Source organism: Scyliorhinus torazame, chromosome 22 (assembly GCF_047496885.1).
Source record: "Scyliorhinus torazame isolate Kashiwa2021f chromosome 22, sScyTor2.1, whole genome shotgun sequence".
Lineage (NCBI taxonomy): Eukaryota > Metazoa > Chordata > Chondrichthyes > Carcharhiniformes > Scyliorhinidae > Scyliorhinus > Scyliorhinus torazame.
This window is the reverse complement of record NC_092728.1, coordinates 9754240-9761961: the sequence shown is the minus strand read 5'-3', so window position 1 is coordinate 9761961 and position 7722 is coordinate 9754240. Positions and strand designations below refer to the sequence as shown.

Here is a 7722-nt window from a genome sequence, read left to right as displayed (position 1 = left end):
CTCCAGCCCCTACACCCCTCCCTATCTCTGTAACCTCCTCCAGCCCGGACAAACATCCCTATCTCTGTAACCTCCTCCAGCCCCTACACCCTCCCTATCTCTGTGACCTCCTCCAGCCCCTACAACCCTCCCTATCTCTGTAACCTCCTCCAGCCCCATCACCCATCCCTATCTCTGTAACCTCCTCCAGCCCCTACACCCTCTCTATCTCTGTGACCTCCTCCAGCCCCTACAACCCTCCCTATCTCTGTGACCTCCTCCAGCCCCGACAACCCTCCCTATCTCTGTAAAGTCCTCCAGCCCCTACAATCCTCCGTATGTCTGTCACCTCCTCCAGTCCCTACAACACTCCCTATCTCTGTAACCTCCTCCAGCCCCTACAACCCTCCCTATCTCTAACCTCCTCCTGCCCCAACACGCCACCATATCTCTAACCTTCTCCAGCCCCTACAACCCTCCCTAGCTCTGTAACCTCCTCCAGCCCCTACAACCCTCCCTATCTCTAACCTCCTCCTGCCCCTACACCCCTCCCTATCTCTGTAACCTCCTCCAGACCCTACATCCCTCACTATCTCTGTAACCTCCTCCAGCTCTGACAACCCTCCCTATCTCTGTAACCTCCTCCAGCCCCTACAACACTCCCTATCTCTGTGACCTTCTCCAGCCCCTACAATGCTCCCTATCTCTAACCTCCTCCAGCCCCTACAACCCTCCCTATCTCTAACCTCCTCCAGCCCCTACAACCCTCCCTATCTCTGTAACCTCCTCCAGCCCCTACAACCCTCCCTATCTCTTTAACCTCCTCCAGTCTCTACAACCCTCCCTATCTCTGTGACCTCGTCCAGCCCCTACAACACTCCATATGTCTGTAACCTCCTCCAGCCCACACAACCCTCCCTATCTCTGTGACATTTTCCAGCCCCTTCAACCCTCCCTATCTCTAACCTCCTCCAGCCCCTTCACCCCTCCCTATCTCTATGACCTTCTTCAGCCCCTACAACACTCCCTATCTCTGTAACCTCCACCGGCCCCTACAACACTCCCTATCTCCTTAACTTCCTCCAGTCTCTACAACCCTCCCTATCTCTGTAAACTCCTCCAGCCCCTAAAGCCCTCCCTTTCTCTGTAACCTTCTCCAGTCCCTACACCCCTCCCTATCTCTGAACCTCCTCCAGCCACTACACCCCTCCCTATCTCTGTAACCTCCTCCAGCCCCTACACCCCTCCCTATCTCTGTAACCTCCTTCAGCCCCAACAGCCCTCCCTATCTCTGTAACCTCCTCCAGCCTCTACACCTCCCTACCTCTGTGACCTACTCCAGCCCCTCCAACCCTCCCTATCTCTGTACCCTCCTCCAGCCCCTACATCCCTCCCTATCTCTAACCTCCTCCGGCGCCTACAACCCTCCCTATCTCAGTAACCTCCTCCAGCCCCTACACCCCTCCCTATCTCTGTGACCTTCTCCAGCCCCTACAACCCTCCCTGTCTCTGTAACCTCATCCAGCCCCTACAAACCTCCCCTTCTCTGTAACCTTCATCCAGCCCCTACAATGCTCCCTATCTCTAACCTCCTCCAGCCCCTACAGACCTCCCCTTCTCTGTAACCTTCTCCAGCCCCTACAACCCTCCCTATCTCTAACCTCCTCCAGCCCCTACAACACACCTTATGTCTGTTACCTCCTCCAGCACTCCCTATCTCTGTAACCTCCTCCAGCCTATACAACCCTCCCTATCTCTGTGACCTTCTTCAGCCCCTACAACACTCCCTATCTCTGTAACCTCCAGCCCCTACAACCCTGCCTATCTCCGTAACCTGCTCCAGTCCCTACACCCCTCCCTTTCTCTGTAACCTCCTCGAGCCCCTACAACCCTCCCTATCTCTGTAACCTCCTCCAGCCCCTACAACCCTCCCTATCTCTGTAACCTCCTCCAGCCCCTACACCCCTCCCTATCTCTGTAACCTCCTCGAGCCCCTACAACCCTCCCTATCTCTGTAACCTCCTCGAGCCCCTACAACCCTCCCTATCTCTGTAACCTCCTCCAGCCCCTACACCCCTCCCTATCTCTGTAACCTACTTCAGTCCGAACACCCCTCCCTATCTGTAACCACCTCCAGCGTCTACACCTCTCCCTATCTCTGTGGCCTACTCCAGCCCCTACAACCCTCCCTATCTCTGTAACCTCCTCCAGCCCCTACACCCTCCCTATCTCTGTTACCTCCTCCAGCCCCTACAACCCTCCCTATCTCTGTAACCTCCTCCAGCCCCATCACCCATCCCTATCTCTGTAACCTCCTCCAGCCGCTACAACTCTCCCTATCTCTGTGACCTCCTCCAGCCCCTACAACCCTCCCTCTCTCTGTGTCCTCATCCAGCCCGACAACATTCCCTATCTCTGTAACCTCCTCCAGCCCCTACACCCTCCCTATCTCTGTGACCTCCTCCAGCCCCTACAACCCTCCCTATCTCTGTGACCTCCTCCAGCCCCGACAACCCTCCCTATCTCTGTAAACTCCTCCAGCCCCTACAACCCTCCGTATGTCTGTCACCTCCTCCAGTCCCTACAACACTCCCTATCTCTGTAACCTCCTCCAGCCCCTACAACCCTCCCTATCTCTAACCTCCTCCTGCCCCTACACGCCTCCATATCTCTAACCTCCTCCAGCCCCTGCAACCCTCCCTAGCTCTGTAACCTCCTCCAGCCCCTACAACCCTCCCTATCTCTAACCTCCTCCTGCCCCTACACCCCTCCCTATCTCTGTAACCTCCTCCAGACCCTACATCCCTCACTATCTCTGTAACCTCCTTCAGCTCCGACAACCCTCCCTATCTCTGTAACCTCCTCCAGCCCCTACAACACTCCCTATCTCTGTGACCTTCTCCAGCCCCTACAATGCTCCCTATCTCTAACCTCCTCCAGCCCCTACAACCCTCCCTATCTCTGTAACCTCCTCCAGCCCGTACAACCCTCCCTATGTCTTTAACCTCATCCAGTCTCTACAACCCTCCCTATATCTGTAACCTCCTCCAGCCCGTACAACCCTCCCTATCTCTGTAACCTCCCGCCCCTACAAACCTCCCTATCTCTAACCTCCTCCAGCCCCTAAAACCCTCCCTATCTCTGTAACCTCCTCGAGCCCCTACAACCCTCCCTATCTCTGTAACCTCCTCCAGCCCCTACACCCCTCCCTATCTCTGTAACCTACTTCAGTCCGAACACCCCTCCCTATCTGTAACCACCTCCAGCGTCTACACCTCTCCCTATCTCTGTGGCCTACTCCAGCCCCTACAATCCACCCTATCTCTGTAACCTCCTCCAGCCCCTACACCCTCCCTATCTCTGTTACCTCCTCCAGCCCCTACAACCCTCCCTATCTCTGTAACCTCCTCCAGCCCCATCACCCATCCCTATCTCTGTAACCTCCTCCAGCCGCTACAACTCTCCCTATCTCTGTGACCTCCTCCAGCCCCTACAACCCTCCCTCTCTCTGTGTCCTCATCCAGCCCGACAACATTCCCTATCTCTGTAACCTCCTCCAGCCCCTACACCCTCCCTATCTCTGTGACCTCCTCCAGCCCCTACAACCCTCCCTATCTCTGTGACCTCCTCCAGCCCCGACAACCCTCCCTATCTCTGTAAACTCCTCCAGCCCCTACAACCCTCCGTATGTCTGTCACCTCCTCCAGTCCCTACAACACTCCCTATCTCTGTAACCTCCTCCTGCCCCTACAACCCTCCCTATCTCTAACCTCCTCCTGCCCCTACACTCCTCCATATCTCTAACCTCCTCCAGCCCCTGCAACCCTCCCTAGCTCTGTAACCTCCTCCAGCCCCTACAACCCTCCCTATCTCTAACCTCCTCCTGCCCCTACACCCCTCCCTATCTCTGTAACCTCCTCCAGACCCTACATCCCTCACTATCTCTGTAACCTCCTTCAGCTCCGACAACCCTCCCTATCTCTGTAACCTCCTCCAGCCCCTACAACACTCCCTATCTCTGTGACCTTCTCCAGCCCCTACAATGCTCCCTATCTCTAACCTCCTCCAGCCCCTACAACCCTCCCTATCTCTGTAACCTCCTCCAGCCCGTACAACCCTCCCTATGTCTTTAACCTCATCCAGTCTCTACAACCCTCCCTATATCTGTAACCTCCTCCAGCCCGTACAACCCTCCCTATCTCTGTAACCTCCCGCCCCTACAAACCTCCCTATCTCTAACCTCCTCCAGCCCCTAAAACCCTCCCTATCTCTGTAACCTCCTCCAGCCCCTACAACCCTCCCTATCTCTTTAACCTCCTCCAGTCTCTACAACCCTCCCTATCTCTGTGACCTCGTCCAGCCCCTACAACACTCCTTATGTCTGTAACCTCCTCCAGCCCACACAACCCTCCCTATCTCTGTGACCTTTTCCAGCCCCTACAACCCTCCCTATCTCTAACCTCCTCCAGCACCTACACCCCTCCCTATCTCTATGACCTTCTTCAGCCCCTAAAACACTCCCTATCTCTGTAACCTCCACAGGCCCCTACAACCCTCCCTATCTCCGTAACCTCCTCCAGTCTCTACAACCCTCCCTATCTCTGTAAACTCCTCCAGCCCCTAAAGCCCTCCCTTTCTCTGTAACCTTCTCCAGTCCCTACACCCCTCCCTATCTCTGTAACCTCCTTCAGCCCCAACAGCCCTCCCTATCTCTGTAACCTCCTCCAGCCTCTACACCTCCCTACCTCTGTGACCTACTCCAGCCCCTCCAACCCTCCCTATCTCTGTACCCTCCTCCAGTCTCTACAACCCTCCCTATCTCTGTGACCTTCCCCAGCCCCTACATCCCTCCCTATCTCTAACCTCCTCCGGCGCCTACAACCCTCCCTATCTCTGTAACCTCCTCCAGCCCCAACAGCCCTCCCTATCTCTGTAACCTCCTCCAGCCTCTACACCTCCCTACCTCTGTGACCTACTCCAGCCCCTCGAACCCTCCCTATCTCTGTACCCTCCTCCAGCCCCTACATCCCTCCCTATCTCTAACCTCCTCCGGCGCCTACAACCCTCCCTATCTCTGTAACCTCCTCCAGCCCCTACACCCCTCCCTATCTCTGTGACCTTCTCCAGCCCCTACAACCCTCCCTGTCTCTGTAACCTCATCCAGCCCCTACAAACCTCCCCTTCTCTGTAACCTTCATCCAGCCCCTACAACCCTCCCTATCTCTAACCTCCTCCAGCCCCTACAAACCTCCCCTTCTCTGTAACCTTCTCCAGCCCCTACAACCCTCCCTATCTCTAACCTCCTCCAGCCCCTACAACACACCTTATGTCTGTAACCTCCTCCAGCACTCCCTATCTCTGTAACCTCCTCCAGCCTATACAACCCTCCCTATCTCTGTAACCGCCTCTAGCCCCTACGTCCCTCCCTATCTCTGTGACCTTCTTCAGCCCCTACAACCCTGCCTATCTCTGTAACCTGCTCCAGTCCCTACACCCCTCCCTTTCTCTGTAACCTCCACCGGCCCCTACAAACCTTCCTATCTCTGTAACCTACTCCAGCCCCTACACCCCTCCCTATCTCTGTAACCTCCTCGAGCCCCTACAACCCTCCCTATCTCTGTAACCTCCTCCAGCCCCTACACCCCTCCCTATCTCTGTAACCTACTTCAGCCCGAACACCCCTCCCTATCTGTAACCACCTCCAGCGTCTACACCTCTCCCGATCTCTGTGACCTACTCCAGCCCCTACAACCCTCCCTATCTCTGTGCCCTCCTCCAGCCCCTACATCCCTCCGTATCTCTGTAACCTCCACCGGCCCCTACAACCCTCCCTATATCTGTAACCTCCTCCAGCCCCTACACCCTCCCTATCTCTGTAACCTCCTCCAGCCCCTACACCCCTCCCTATCTCTGAAACCACCCCCAGCCCTTACAACCCTCCCTATCTCTGTGACCTTCTCCAGCCCCTACAACCCTCCCTATCTCTGTAACCTCCTCCAGCCCCTACAAACCTCCCTATCCCTGTAACCTCCTCCAGCCCGTACAAATCTCCCCTTCTCTGTAACCTTCTCCAGCCCCTACAACCCTCCCTATCTCTAACCTCCTCCAGCCCCTACAACCCTCCTTATCTCTTTAACCTCCTCCAGTCTGTACAAGCCTCCCTATCTCTGTGACCTCCTCCAGCCCCTACAACACTCCCTATGTCTGTAACCTCCTCCAGCCCATACAATCCTCCCTATCGCTGTAACCTCCTCCAGCCCCTACAACCTTCCCTATCCCTGTAACCTCCTCCAGCCCCGACACCCCTTCCTATGCCTGTATCCTCCTCCAGCCGCTACAAACCTCCCCTTCTCTGTAACCTTCTCCAGCCCCTACAACCCTCCCTATCTCTGTAACTGCCTCCAGCCCCTACGTCCCTCCATATCTCTGTGACCTCCTCCAGCCCATACAATCCTCCCTATCGCTGTAACCTCCTCCAGCCCCTACAACCTTCCCTATCCCTGTAACCTCCTCCAGCCCCGACACCCCTTCCTATGCCTGTATCCTCCTCCAGCCCCTACAAATCTCCCCTTCTCTGTAACCTTCTCCAGCCCCTACAACCCTCCCTATCTCTGTAACTGCCTCCAGCCCCTACGTCCCTCCATATCTCTGTGACCTTCTTCAGCCCCTACAACCCTCCCTATCTCTGTTAACTCCAGCCCATACAACCCTGCCTATCTCTGTAACCTGCTTCAGCCCCTACACCCCTCCCTATCTCTGTAACCTCCTCCAGCCCCGACACCCCTCCCTATCTCTGTAACCTCCTCGAGCCCCTACACCCCTCCCTATCTCTGTAACCTCCACCGGCCCCTACAAACCTCCCTATCTCTGTAACCTCCTCCAGCCCCTACACCCCTCCCTATCTCTGTAATCTCCTCCAGCCCCTACAACCCTCCCTATCTCTGTAACCTCCTTCAGCCCGAACACCCCTCCCTATCTGTAACCTACTCCAGCGTCTACACCTCTCCCTATCTCTGTGACCTACTCCAGCCCCTACAACCCTCCCTATCTCTGTGCCCTCCTCCAGCCCCTACATCCCTCCGTATCTCTGTAACCTCCACCGGTCCCTACAACCCTCCCTATCTCTGTAACCTCCTCCAGTCTCTACAACCCTCCCTAACTCTGTGACCTTCTACAGCCCCTACAACCCTCCCTATCTCTGTAGCCTCCTCCAGTCCGTAATACCGTCCCTATCTCTAACCTCCTCCAGCCCCTACAACCCTCCCTATCTCTGTAACCTCCGCCAGCCCGTACAAACCTCCCCTTCTCTGTAACCTTCTCCAGCCCCTACAACCCTCCCTATCTCTAAACTTCCTCCAGCCCCTACAACCCTCCCTATCTCTTTAACCTCCTCCAGTCTCTACAACCCTCCCTATCTCTATGACCTTCTTCAGCCCCTACAACACTCCCTATCTCTGTAACCTCCACCGGCCCCTACAACACTCCCTATCTCCTTAACTTCCTCCAGTCTCTACAACCCTCCCTATCTCTGTAAACTCCTCCAGCCCCTAAAGCCCTCCCTTTCTCTGTAACCTTCTCCAGTCCCTACACCCCTCCCTATCTCTGAACCTCCTCCAGCCACTACACCCCTCCCTATCTCTGTAACCTCCTCCAGCCCCTACACCCCTCCCTATCTCTGTAACCTCCTTCAGCCCCAACAGCCCTCCCTATCTCTGTAACCTCCTCCAGCCTCTACACCTCCCT

The 7722-nt window shown here is 56.0% G+C and overlaps 1 protein-coding gene across 1 annotated transcript in view; it reads left to right on the top strand.

Annotated features, from left to right (window-relative positions):
* The window catches only part of kcnd1 (potassium voltage-gated channel, Shal-related subfamily, member 1), a 206942-nt gene that overhangs the window by 17902 nt on the left and 181318 nt on the right, over positions 1-7722 (top strand). The gene's annotated exons all lie outside the window — the stretch shown is intronic.